General features: G+C 46.8%; 1 protein-coding gene across 2 annotated transcripts in view; it reads left to right on the top strand.

Moving 5' to 3' along the window:
* The first annotated feature begins 1681 nt into the window (after positions 1-1681).
* LOC139055943 (monocarboxylate transporter 12-like) overlaps positions 1682-14353 on the top strand; it is a 36804-nt gene continuing 24132 nt past the window's right edge. The window contains exon 1 of one of the 2 annotated variants that reach the window (XM_070533624.1): positions 1682-1805. The gene's annotated coding sequence lies outside the window, so the exon portion shown is untranslated. The remainder of the gene's footprint in view (positions 1806-14353) is intronic. The other variant, XM_070533625.1, reaches the window with a different exon arrangement.

The following is a 14353-nucleotide window of genomic DNA, read 5'->3' as shown; positions in this document are numbered from 1 at the left end:
TCAAAGGTCATTGAAGGCGACACCGCCGCGCCTGAGGAGCTGGGTTGAGCTCTCGTAATATGCTTCGCATAAAAAAATAGATAGGTCCTCCTATCGAAACGTTGGCCAGACTTTCTGACGCCCCTTATCCCTGTTTATAAGCTTTATGCCACAGGGCGCTGTTCCATCTGTAAGCCCCTTTCTTGATTTTCTAGTTTGTTGCGTAATAAGGAACCGTACTTTGGAACACTAGACGGCACAAAGCTTGACGATACAAACAGCAGATTGACAACACAAAGGAGTACATAAACGGGACCAAGAAACGTAATTTCGTATCTCTCACAAGCTCAAAAGAAGCCAACCATGAATGGTGCACAGGATTACCCACGGTGTCGCATTCACTAATCGTTATAGACATCTGATAGGTTGCAGTGACAGCAGCCCAAACTGTGATTACTCTCAGGTACCAGAAACACTTGACCATATATTTTGCGTTCGTCCCGCATACGCGCATGAACGCAACAACTGGCCTCTTGGAGGCTGATATCAGACGAGTTTCCTTTAGGTCCTTGGTCTAATGCAAACAGCGCCGCCCTGATAACAAGTGCCGCTGTATCCTTTCTCCAAGCCACTGGACAGGACGCAAGGCTTTAAAGATGGCACAATGCTGTGAATATCTATATACACACCTCTTCCTCATATAATCATCATGATCATCTTTCATCAGCCCTTTTCCTCCCCGTCCCTTTTCCTCAATGTCGAGTAGCAGGCCAGAACAAGTTATAGCTCAGGCCAACCAAACTGCATTTCTGTAAATAAATCTCTATCTCTTTCTCTACCTTGAACGAACTCGCCGGTTTATCAATTTTTGCTTAAGGGACCTTTTGACCTTGCTAAGTATGCTCCAAGCTATAATTTATCAGGGCCTCGTGAGTCACGAAGCTGCTCACCAAATTTCACTATAAGATTTGCATTATTATGAGGCACATAGACCAACGCAGGCAGGAAACCTGAAGCTTTCCGTATTTGAAAGCATAAGCAGTCTTTTGTGAGCCAGAGATCTATCGCTCTAAACACGGGTTTTCTTTTCTAGATTCCGTGTAACAATACCTTGCCCCATGTGACTGCTGATTTTGTCACTCCATTTCTTAGGGAATTCTTCTTTATTATGATGTATTTAGGAGCTTGTTTCCTGTTTATTTTAAAGCCTGGTATGTTAATTCGGCGCATGCTCTCGATGTGCTTCCAGATGAAAGAAACCACTCGCGTAGTCCTCTCCTTTTTTCTTGTAGCTCCTTTGTTTCGCTGTTAAATCAGCATTGTTGTCCAACGCTCCGACTACTTCATTCGCACTGCATACGTAGTTTCATTAAACGAAGGTCGACCATTTGACGTGGAAGTGCTCATAGTGAGGCTAAATAACGGACAAAGGGTGAAATGCATGAGAATTTAGAAGAACAAAAAAAGGGTACTGGAAATAGAGCACTAATAAAATGTGCAGGAAACAGCGATAAAATCTGCCGTAAACGGCCCACACATTGACCCCCAGGCTACAACACCGCTAGGCAAACATCCTACAGCGGAAATTTGTAGTTTGCCATGAGCTCCCATCACCGTATCTGGCCATCTAGGTTAATGTTTCCGGCAAGACCTTGAGCACTGCAGACGAGAACAAGTGTGCAAGTAGAGTGAGCGGGTGACCCAGATGCAGAGTGGTGGCAGACATTAGGGAGGTAGCTAGAGTGCACGTGCATCTCTGGTCTGCCGGCTCAACTTGCAACGAAAGTGCGAGGACACCATCCTTGAACCTGCTCCGTTTTTGTCAGGTTAGAACAAAATTTTTTTCCTACCAACCTCGTTATCGACACGCCTGTTGGTAACCTGAGTATTTCAGTATTCTGAAAGGCTGCTTTTAAGCAACAAAAATGCCATCCAGCCCCTTAGTTGTAGCATGATGCTAGAATTGCATACATAATGACCCTCCAAAAATCAGTTTTAGTTGAAGCGATTACTATTTCTTGGTCCGAGAAGGAAAGGCAGCACCACCACTATATCGACAGAACCATGTAGCATAGCCAACGAAATGTCATTTAGATCAGCAGGAACAGATAAATAAACCAAAGCTCAGCAGAGCGCACCTGAGTTATCGATTGAATACGAAAAAAAGCAGCTTAGCGAAATCGTTTTCGCACCGCGGCTGTTCATGAACAGACTACGTTTTCGGGCTGGCCCCTTCTGTCAAACACGTGACTGAATTTCTCTATGTCCGATGATCTACAATGTTTAGGCTGACCTGCAGCATCATGTCAGTGACCTTCACGTCCTGGTGCTCAGTGCGAGATTATGGATTTGTACCGCATCTGTTGCTTTACGACATTTAAGCTTCATCATGAAAATGATATCTAGACACTTCTACAGGATGTGAAGGTTTGCTAAAGACCTCTTCTTATAAGAATGGAAAATTTTTTACAACGCACCAATTTTGTGAATGCTCTAAATAACTGATGAGTACATACACAGCAATGTTAATGTATTTACGAGTTACCTTTAGGCAGCCCAAGGTTGAACTGTTTCGGCAGTGACGCTGTAAATTTCATAAAGTTACGCTGAAGACATGTGGTTCATTCGAATTGTTTAGTACGACGGCCAACTGCTTATTCGATACGTTTCAAAGCATTGTTACAAGCCATTCACGTACTTTGGATGGGGCGCCAGCTAGGGGATGAAGACGAAGATCAAAGAAGCGCTCGTGTAGTTGTTCTGCCATCTCGGCTTCTCTCTGTATGTATTATGTGCAGACACATTTTCCCTTTTGTTCTGCCTACTCTTATCCCTGTCACAAGGTGGAGGTACTGGGTACCAACTTCGTACAGCGGAGCTCTTGAGCGCCCGACATCTGGCTCTTTCCACAATGGCAGAAGAGATGGCTCCCGCTGCAAAAGTGCCAACGAGAATGGTTGTCGTTGCCCAGCCATGAGACACAGGCATGTTATGCGGGACTGATGATGTCCACATTGCAGAGTGTTTGGCAATCTACTAGCTGGAAAGCAAGAACAACCGATGGGAATGTATGGTCATGTTGTCCAACATACTATTTCATCTTCAAGGGACAGCAACGGTAGGGTTCGAGAATCACGAAGAAGAAACCGGAAGCTGGATTCCTGCAAGGTAAAGATACGCCCTATGTTCGGAAGGTCATTTAGTAAAAAGACCGCGACGCAGAAATAGCCATCATCATGTGCCCAAACATCGACGGAATCCTGCCTGTCTTACATACAATATGTGCTGGCCCATTGTCGGAAAGCGGATGATGGCATGGCCCAGTCGGAGGAAGTGGGACATCCTTTAAAAGGGATAGCAGATGATGCGTTCAATCCATTAACCTGCAATGACTGTGACATAGTGGCTTCAATCATTCAGGAGTACAAGCATTTTGAAAACACCAAAAGTCGACGTATTGCTCTTCAGTTCGCTCGACTCCTCCACACGGAATAAACATGGAAGTGCGATTGTATTGTATTGGGAAAACGTTTATTGAGCCTGCAGTAAAGCGCGCAGGTGGGCTTCGGGCGTTGCCTACGTCGTCATCTTGGCGGGTGCACCACAGCTGTCGCTAACCGTGCAACACGTGGCGATGATCATAAGGTGTGAACTTGAGGCTATGTCTCCCGCTTCGCCGTGCTCCCGAGCCTGTTAGTCAACCTCTACTATGACACTACTCGTCCAAACCATCGTTCGTCTGGAGTTTTCCAATGTTGGCTTGGACTCTTTGGGCCGTCGCTTCCGTCCGCCCAAGTGACCGTTTCCCAGTTTGGTACTTCCATTGCCAGAGGCTACGTCACTGCAATTCTACCGAGTTGAGGACTGCTGACGACCGGCCCATTTGATGTAAATGCTGTCGACTTGGTCAAGTCGTCCGCTATTGCAGTAGCCTGTAGTATTGGTCTCATGCGCCCTGTGCTCATAACCGTTGCCTGAAACCAATCGTGGCCACTTCCAGTCGCACCGCGAGTAACCTGAGGCGAATGGTAATGACGGTCTGACCATGTCGTGCCGTCTTTCACCATTTCTGCGTGGTTACCAGTCCCGTTCGCCATTGCCCCGTCGCCCACAATTCCGCCACCCTTCATTGCTGATTGGACGCATGCCTCCTGGCAACTACACAATGCAGCTACCAGAGGTCCAGCTGCATTTACGACTCGGCCGCAAAATCCTCTGACATTGTCGAGTAGACTCAACTCAATTGACGTTAACGTGGAGGATGCACTTGTTACTGCTCTCGTTGATGCGGGAGCACATATACTAGTCACGCATTCGGAGCTTCTTCATCCACCTAAGACGGTCCTCACGCCACTCGCATTACCACTCATCCAAGTCGTCGACGGGGGATCGCTTCCCGTTCTTGGTATGTGCTCCGCATGAATAAGTATCGCCTGCCGCTGTATGACTGCATTACTTGCTGTGGTCAAGCACTGTTCTCGTTAACTAATACTGTGCATGAGCTTTGTATCTGTCCACTCCGCCTTTATTGACTGTGGAATGGGCTTGCTTTAGCGTGACTTACCTCGCTACTATGACGCTCCTCCAGCCACACGTCAATCACGTTTGTGTTCCGTGGATTGCATTCGCCTAGAAACACCATCCGTTATGTGTGTGACCGAATGTTGCTCCCGTGTATTCCTGATGGCGATTACGTCCTGAATCTCGTGGCTGACGTTCTATTGGCCAGAAAAGTCACCGTTCCCCGTAACATTCTCACCATTACTAAGCACGCGTCCCTTCCCATTTGGAACTTTAGCCGGTGCACGCAACTTAACAAGCTGATGCTTCTCGCGCACTCAGTTGATTATTTATGACCCCACCCGTCTTCGCCCATTTTGACCCATCCGCGGCTACTGTAGCTCGCACCCACTCCACCGGACACTGCATCGGTGCTGTCCTCACCCTGAAGCAACAAGGACAACACCGCGTCATCGCCTATGCCAGTCCACTGCTCTCCTCTTGAGGGCGCGAGTTTTCGATTACACCACGGGCATGCCTGTCTGTAGTTTGGGCGGTTGCAAAATTTCGACCATACACGTTTGGCAGCGTTTCAAGTCATCACAGACCAGCATGCACTAAGCTGGCTGTTTTCCCTTAAACAACCAGCTGGACGACTTGGTTTCTTGGAATTGAAGCTTCAGGAATATACGTTTGATGTTATTTACGAATCCGACCAAATGCACCAGGATGTCGACTGCCTCTCCTATCATCTCGTGGATTCTCCCGACTTCGCTGTCTATGATTCGGACGCGTGCGTCCTCGCCATCCCTGTCCGTGGCGATATCCCGAAGGCACAGCTCAATGATGCAGAACTATGCCGGGTAATCCACCATCTGTGCTCTCACCAGTCCAACCCATCTCTGCACCTGTTTGTTCTCCATGAGGACATTTTTACAACGCAACACAAACTCCGATGGCTCAGACTTTCTGCTTGTACTTCCTACAACTCTTCGTTCTACTGTGCTCCAACAGCTGCGCGATTACCCAGCCGCTGAACATCCCGCAGTGTCTCGCGCGTACGGCTGGGTGCGGCGTCGGTTCTTCTGGCCCGGCCTCTACCGTTCTGTAAGCCCGTATGCTGCTGCTTGTGAGCGCTGTCAGCGCCGCAAGCGCCCGTCATTGTTTCCCGCCTGCCACATTCAGCGTACCCAACTGTCCAACTTCGCATTCCAACTGTCCCGTTCCACCGAGTGGGCCTCGGTCTTATTGGACCATTTACGACTTCTTTTACAGGGAACAAGTGGATTGCCGTAGCTACTGACGGCACCACAGGATATGCCATCTCCCGGGCACTGCTGAGAAGCTGTGCCGCTGACGCCGCGAAATTTCTGCTACACGATGTCATTCTCACCCACGGTGTGCCGCGACAGCTGTTGACCTATCGCAGTCGTTGATTGCTTTAAAAGTTGTTGACGACATCCCTCGTGCGTGTTCCACACGTTAGAAGCTAACCACATCCTCCCATCCACAAACAAATGGCCTTACCGAGCGTCTTAATCACACGTTCACCACGGGGCTCTGTAAGTACGTTTACGCCGATAATCGTGATTGGGACAGCTCTTTGCCTTATGTGGCACTCGCATACAACTCGTCCTGCCACCACATCACCGGGTTTTCTTTCTACCTGTTGTTTGGCCGCCACCTAACGCTGCTCTTTGAGACTGTCCTGTCATCAGCTACTTGTACTCCTAAAGAGTACGCGCGCGATGCCGCTTGGGCTCAAACAGCTTGCCAGATTGGCCCCTACAAGGTTCTCCGCGAGCTCAGTGAAGATCACATACGACGTCGCCCCGGTGGACGGTAGCTCGCCATTGTCCTTACCACGTAGTGATGTCGTTCACGTAGCCTAAAAGCCTTGCTTCCCAGGGAACAGCCCTTCTCTTCCCTAAGCGCCGAGACTGCACTCCCACCGGTGGTGGTCATATGTCAGAAGCTATTCCAGTACAGTAGAGAAGGCGCCTGCAAGCGGATCAAGACGGCGATGAAAGAAGCGCTCATGTAGTGGTTGTTACACTATCTCGGCCTTATCTCTGTATAAATATTCCGCAAACACATTTCCTCTTTTGTTTCGCCTACTTTTATCTCCAGCAAAGTATGGTCCAGATTTTCGGAAGCTAAATATCCTGCAGGGGTTGAACAAATAGCCGTTTTTTCTTAAAGGCTGCATCATCTGAGCCAACCGCTCAAATTGCCGTCGGAGCTCTTTTGCAGTCATCGGAAGACCTGGTAAGTGGTACTGTGATTATGGAGTCTCTGCCATTTGTTGAGTCATTTCAGTGAATGATGGACTAGAGAGGTTCATACCGACGCTAACCAGGTTGGCCTTGGGGCCATGCTCGTGCAGCGTGACTAGAACGGAACGGTACACATTGTAGCTTAAGGCAGCCGGAAATCATCAGGCACTAAGCATCATTATCACTCAAGTGAGCTTGAATGCCTAACAGTAGTCTAGATTGTCGGCGACAACTTGAGAAGTTATCTTTTCGGATGCGAGTTCACTACTGTGACAGATAACTCAGCGATTGCCCAGATCTTTCCGAAACAGCGCCTAAAGCTCGCATTCCCCACGCTGGATTATTCGCATTCAAGAGTACGCCTACGGCGTGCGACACCGCGCCAGTGCTCTGAAGCTATTTACTGATGCCCAGCCGCCGATGTCTCCCATAGAATGGAATATCGCTGGACATTATTTTCCCAGCAAGACATCTCCGAGGCCCAACGCAATGAGAGAGACCTGAATGATATCATCATATTGCTGGTGGTAACACCAATCAGCCCCATGTTTGTGGTGCTGGAGGCCAGTCTATACCGTCGCTAGTGGCAAAAGAACCGGCGAGACGCATAGCGCATCCTGGTCCCTTCTTATTCTTTGCCCTTCAGATATTCCGCGCTGTACAGAAAACATCGGAAGTAGGACTCGCCGGCCAAAAACCCACGCTGAGGAAGGCTCAAGAGATCTTATGGTGGACAACTGTAGAAAAGAATATTCGCTCATACGTGGCATGGTGCGAGGTGTGCCAGCTGCACAAATGATTTACAAGGTGCCAGCTTGATCTCCTTCCGCCAAAAACAGTGCTAGAGGACATTTTCGATAGCATTGGTATCTATCACAATTGGCCACAGCAGTTGGGAACTGGTATATGCTAGTTCAATTAGGCTACTTGTCAAAATTTCTGAAAGTCGTCCTCCTGCCTCGTCTCACCATCAGCTTCCTCATCAGTTTCTTGCAGCGTCCATTCAAATGGAGGCGGGATTAACCAGGGAAACTGATATCGTTTAAGGCTACCCGCTTTACGAAGCCGCTAGCTCCCGACCTATCTCTCTGCGTCAGGAGTAGAGCACCCCTTTCGGACTACCATCCACAAGCCAGTGGTCTAACCAAAAGGCCTAATCGAAGCATCCAAGCTTGGTTGCCTCCATAATGTAAAAGTAAACTCGATGAAGCTGAATGCGACAAGTCTCTACAAGCGGCCGTGTATGCCATCAACACCTCATTTCAAAATTTTGCTGGGATGACGCCACAGAGAATTGTGAACGGACAGCTGTCGAAACCGAAAATACCACTCAACATAGACACGCCAATAAATGCTGGGGACTTTGGGAAAAGACCGACGTTGTTGAGCAATACACGAGTCGAGGCAGCAATAAAGCTTTCCGCGCACAACAGGTTCTGAGGCACCAATACGACCGATGTGATCGTGCAGCAACAGCATGCGAAGTCGGAGACGAGGTATGTGAAGAGCGGTCAACGCAGACGAGCAGTGGGAAACTATGTGGGCAATACGACGGACCTTTCGTCATCACCGAATGGCTGGGCCCGAATACTTGGCGTGCGAGCTGTACAACCTATGAAAGTTGCTCAGACAGGGAAACAAAAACATATCTGCCATGCTTGTGTCCCGCTGGAAATAAAGGGTTCCCTGTCAGAACTGACATCGCTGTGCTTGCTTTGCTTCATAAGAGTCAGCACAGTGTGACCGAGTGTGGGGTACCTGAAGGGGAGATGTACACAGGTGCTCTGGCGGACGGCCAATTGTCTGTTTTCTTGCGCGATATTGAAATTTCTAAATGATCCTTTTAAACAATCCCACCGAATCCTGCCACAAGTTCGACGTGCTCTAAAGGTGTAGCTAAACAGGTTGATAGTTTGCTAGATCCAGTAAAAATTTGCTATAATGGCAGCACTAAGGCGACTGCGGCGTTCCGACGTTACAAAATTGCGCCAAAAGATGTCTGAAATCTGGTTGAAGCCGTCAATATGTGTTTCGTTTCTGTAATTCAAGATGATGTCCTTTATGGTAGCCAGGTTTCCTTCCCATTGTTTTCTACGTTGTTTGTATCCCATTTGCCATGAAAGCCGGCAGTAGGCGCGGCTGTCCTCCAGCCTAACACTAAGTGCAGAGCCTTCTTAATTGAAGAAGAAGCTGCCTGGCGGAGGGCGAAAACATAAAGAAGCAGACATTAGCAATGAAATGAGAAATGTATCTTCTAAGGAAAAATTTGCGGACATCTTAGCACATTGTAATGGAGCGCCAGTATATTCACCTAGCAAAACTGTAGGCAACGACTACCCTGAGGAAACGCTGGGATTCAAAAATTACTGTAGCACAACCGGTCCGCAGCCGACAAGCATTTAGAGTATTCCTAAAAAAAGCAAGGAAGAGAATAAATCGGGGCCTTCGCAGGGTTAAGTTGCTTTGCAAAATAGAGATAGTGGCTTTATTAAGCAGAAAGAGTACGATGTAGAGATAGGTGACGTGCTAGATTGCAACAGATGCAGTCAGACTTAATTTGCTCGTGACGGCTACGTGCCTGTATTTATCACCCAGACTTTACATGTGTCGCTGCCCAATTTCAAGAGAGATGGCGTTAGAATCGTGGACCATCATCTGTCCACTGATTTATTGATAACGAATTTAGTCAAACATCCGTGCACGTGAAGGAGAGAGAGAGAGAGATAATAGGACATTTATCGTGATATAAAAGCTGACAGGTCGTCCTGGCAGGTTACGTACATTATAATACTTGCAAAGACGGCGCTACCTTCCTAGTATTGAAGAATCTGTCGCCGGATCACAGCGACCTCATCGCATTAAGCTTTCAACACTTTCTGTCCGCTTTTCAGCGTCCAAATCAATTGTATTACTAACCTTAGATTACGCCGCGATTATGGGAGACCCTTTCACTTAATCTAACATTAACAAACTAGAAAAACTGCAAAGACGAGCGGCGCGTTTTATATGCAACACTTATTTCAATGACTTCAGTTACGGACGTTTTAAACAGAGATGTAGTTGCGCCTTTATATTTAAGATACCGTTATTCAAGACCTAAGTGCTAATACCAATTGAGCAATGGCCATCATAAAATTAACATAGCTAATATTTCTTCCTTTTCTTCTAGCTACCCTCCTAGACAGAAACCCGACCTTACTATAACCCCTTTTCGCACGAGCAATTGCTGCCTTAAGTATTCATTCTTTCGTCGCAGCATAGTCGACTGCACTAAGCGAACTAATACAAATGTTTCAGCAGCCTCGTTGTCGTTGTTTTCCTCACAGTTAGAATACGAACAGACTAATTGAATTGTATTAAAGTAAACTCTACCCACTTGTATTCTATCGTCATTAGTTCCTCTGAACAAAGCTGCTAAGTACTCACAAACAGACTCCCCCCTCCTCCCCCATAAGGTAAACATTGATGCTTCTACAGTATTAACATTTCTTGTACCCTTGATTGCTTGTATCTATGACATCTATTGCATAGCCTGTATCTACTAAATTTTCGTGTATGAGGCATTTTTTCTTTTTAATGATATCATTCTTTGATGCACTGCCCTGCTAAAGTCACCGAAAGGTGATTGCCATACGTTTAATAAGTAAATAAATGTACAAGCCAGAGTATTTAGGAAACCTTTCATTTATTGAACTTATATTACAATTAATGGATGACCAAATGATTTATTTAAATGTAGTTTGAAATATTCCTTCCTTTCCGCTTTTTAAAGGTTTCTGGTAATAAAGACCATGCACCAAAAAGCCCTGCCTCAATCCCCTTTCACAGCGAAGCCTTCTATGTCTACATTTTCACGATTTCACTTGGATCGGCGAGTCGGTTAATTCTCGCGGAGTATATTCGTACTCACTTACAAAAAAAAAAAGCAGCAGGTCCAACGAGTGGAAATCTACACAGCGGAAAGCTTTCTGTGATTGCATAAAGAGTCGAAAGACCAGGTGGTGTGCTTCCGTTGTCAAGAGCGGGAGACAGCGCCCCCAACCGACAAAGCAGATGGCGCCGGCAAAGATCCAATTGTGCAGGCCGTGACACGCGAGATGCACGCGTCATAGCGACGGCGAGGCGTCCCCCTGGCGTTACTCTGTTACTCGACCAATGAGCTCGACCAATGAGTGTTGCTATTTCTATACTATTAGAGAGGCACACCTAAATATCGCAGAACTTTTTTCCATTGAATGCCTGCGTAATAGGATGTCATTGTGGACCATAATCCAAACCAAAAACTGAACTTTGTTCAAAGGTAACGCTTGCACCAGAAGCCGCATAAAATTTTCTGTTATTGCAAGAGCAGTCTTTAAACTCTTTTTATCGGTGCAAAAAAAAAAAGGCCACGTTGTCTGCACACGCAAGAACCCGAACCACCTTAGTCCGTAATTTACATCCTTGGAAACTTGTTCTTTAAGAATGCTGATACAAAGTGGCTCTAAATACAAGCAGAACTGAAGCGGTGACAAAGGGCATCCTTCCTGTACTAATTATACAACCATAATCGGATCGGAGAGAGAGCCATTCACTATGAGCCTCATTGAGCCATTTGCATAACATTTCCTGACACCTCTAAGGAGCAGGGATCCGATATTTATATAATCTAGTACAGTAAACAGGAATGAACGATTCACTCTGCCGAACGCCTTAGATAGATCTAGCTTTAGCATTGCCACCTGTCCAATCCCCTCAGCTACACACTCTAGCACCGATCTCGCAACATGAATGTTCGTCTGAATGGACCGGCCTCTGATGCCACATGTTTGATGTTCACCGACTACAGATCTTATTACAACTTGCAAACAGTTAGCTAATACCTTTCCAAAAAATTTGTAATCCACATTGCATAAGGAGACAGATAGATATCCGTCCACTTTTTGCAATTTAGTCTCATCATCGCTTTTGGCTATAAGGACGGTGTGTCGTTGTACATTGTGGCGGTTAGGTACCCTACATCCAAGGCCTCACGGTACACCTGAATTAAGAATGGCCATAATAGGGAACGAAAACACTGATACAATTTGCAGTAAGTTCATCCGGGCAGGGCGTCTTGCCCTTCGCTAACGAATCGATGCATACAGTTACCTCATTAATATCAAAGTTTTCATTTGTATAATCATAATCATCCTGATTTAACTGGGTCAGCAACGATACAATTTTTTTTGGCAGCATCTGTATCCAATGGCCTGTGGTCTCGAAATAGTTTGTGATAATGTTCGAAAAACGCTTTACTTGTTAGAGTAGGCTCATTAACAATGATTCGAGCATAGGAATTGATTCCAAATATCTAGTATTTGTTTAGAAAGCGCGTGCCGGCGCTCATCAACTATGGCCCTACTGCAAAGCTGTTCTTCCAGGAAACGCTGCTTTCGCGCACGCACTAGTGCACCCCTGTACTTTTCTGTGTTGAAAGTTCGTAGCTGTGCCTTGACCTTATGAATATCATCAGTATATTGACCCAGATGTAGATATTTAAGCTCATGCAATTCACTAAGTAGTCTATACAATGCTTTGTAACTATACTTTTTTTCAAAGGCTAATATTGACGATTCTTCGATAGCTATCATGTTAGTTCCTGTTTGAATAATTCCCACACATCAAAGAGTGGCAAGTCCTTGCGGCATGACACATGAGCCCTAAGCTCAGTAGCACGATTTCGGAAACACTCACGCGAAAGTAATTAGTTATTAAACTTCCACAGCTCCCAGCACATACATCGACTTTGGTACCGATGGCTGCCAAATGATGCTGAGACAAAGCAATGGTCCCTAAAGAATATAGGGTGCATAGTGTAACCAGAAATAAGAGATAGCGCGCTAAGTGAAACGTGCGTATATTGGCATTCCGCCTTTTCATTTTCCCCAACGTCCACAAGCTGATAATCAAATATCAGCCGTTGCAACACATCACTACTTGGATCATGTTTGAGCTTCAGTGACGTACGATCTTGGCGCGTTACACATACAGTTAGAGTCTCCAAAGGGGACCAATGCATGATCAGTACAGAAATGATGTTCCAGAGATAAGAAGAAACACTTGCATTCACGTAACTTGTTCGGGGCATGAACACACACAAATCTAAAGCTCATACCACTGATATCAATATCGCAACAGATTAGGTGCCCTTTCCTATCTGTAAACAAATGTAGCAAATCACATGGTAAGTGCTTTCTAACAAATAACATACAACCTGCGGAAACGCCTACTGCATGGCTGACACAAACATTATAGTCAGATAGGAATGTAGATACTGTGTTTTCGTCAGATTAAATCTTTGTTTCTTGGATAGCAGCAGCATCTAATTTTCTATTGCGTAACAAATGAAGAAACTGTACTTGCCATCACTTACTTCGTAAACCACGGACATTTAAAGTACCACAATGGTAGGTAAGAGCACCCGCCATGATTACCTATGTAGGTGCCGCGTTTAAACGCTGTTCCAGAGGTGCGCCACTTCTTTCTTGATGGTGATGCACTATGAACCTTTTGGTGAACGCTAACACAAGGGACAGCTGCAGGAGTAGGCGTTGCCCGGAGCGGTTTTAAAGCGAAAGCTTTACTGGCCGTGAACTAGCGATTTTGCCATGGTGGTGGTCCGAGGAGACGCATGACGTCACAAGGGGCGCCTCACCAAGGATATTAATCTCTCTCTCTCGCTCCCTAGTCACTAATACGCATGCGCCACTAGTAGCACGGAGCCACAGGTGTTCCACCGCTGCGCAGCACCGTGCCTTTCCACCGCTGCTGTCTGGTATGAGGTCACACCGCGTTCCTCGTCGATGCGCTTGCCTCCCTTCGCTTCTCCAGCTGCGTCGCATGCCTGATAACATGTCGGAGGAATGAAAAGGAGAGCTCGCGTGCGCCGCAACCACAGTTAAGGCGGCAGTATGGATGGCGACAATTGTGATACGCGGCAGGAAGCCTGAAATCAAAATCGGAACGAGATGAAGTGGAAACGAATCGTCCAGGAAAAAGACGAACAATGCGCCGAACGACTGGCTAAACGCCGCAACATAGCTAGACAAACAGACTAACCTGGACGTGCAATTAAGATCAACCAAGGCTAACCATGCTATGCCTTAGCTTTCGCAACGTATGTCTTGGCCTAGCCGAGCAAAGCCACTGCCAATATTTGTCGACTTTGACACTTTGGGAACGCGAGGCTCCTTTCCCGAGGGCGATGGATTGTCAGATGGCGCTGGACGCTTCTTACCAGCCTCGCACATAGATCCAGATTCCACTGACGGTGAGCGATCTTGAACTGGTGGCGATTCTGCCCATGACACGGTTGGTTCGTCGTAGGCGCCTTAGTCTCATCCTCGCTCGCAGGCTTCTGGCTAAGGCTATTGTCAGCCGATAACGGCTTAATCTGTTCTTGTCGATGAGTCTCAGGGAGTGTTTCACCAGTTGCTGCCACAACTTCGCTCACGTCCATTAGATCATAGGTGATGGTATCATCATCAGCTGGTCTATTTTCACGAAGCTTGTAAGCGTAGGGTCCGATGCATGCATCTGCAGGGTGACCGTAGTGGTGACAGTTACTGCAGCGCGGT

This window comes from Dermacentor albipictus, chromosome 2 (genome assembly GCF_038994185.2).
Source record: "Dermacentor albipictus isolate Rhodes 1998 colony chromosome 2, USDA_Dalb.pri_finalv2, whole genome shotgun sequence".
Classification (NCBI taxonomy): domain Eukaryota; kingdom Metazoa; phylum Arthropoda; class Arachnida; order Ixodida; family Ixodidae; genus Dermacentor; species Dermacentor albipictus.
Note: the sequence above shows the minus strand (reverse complement) of the source record. Positions and strands in the feature narration are given on the sequence as shown.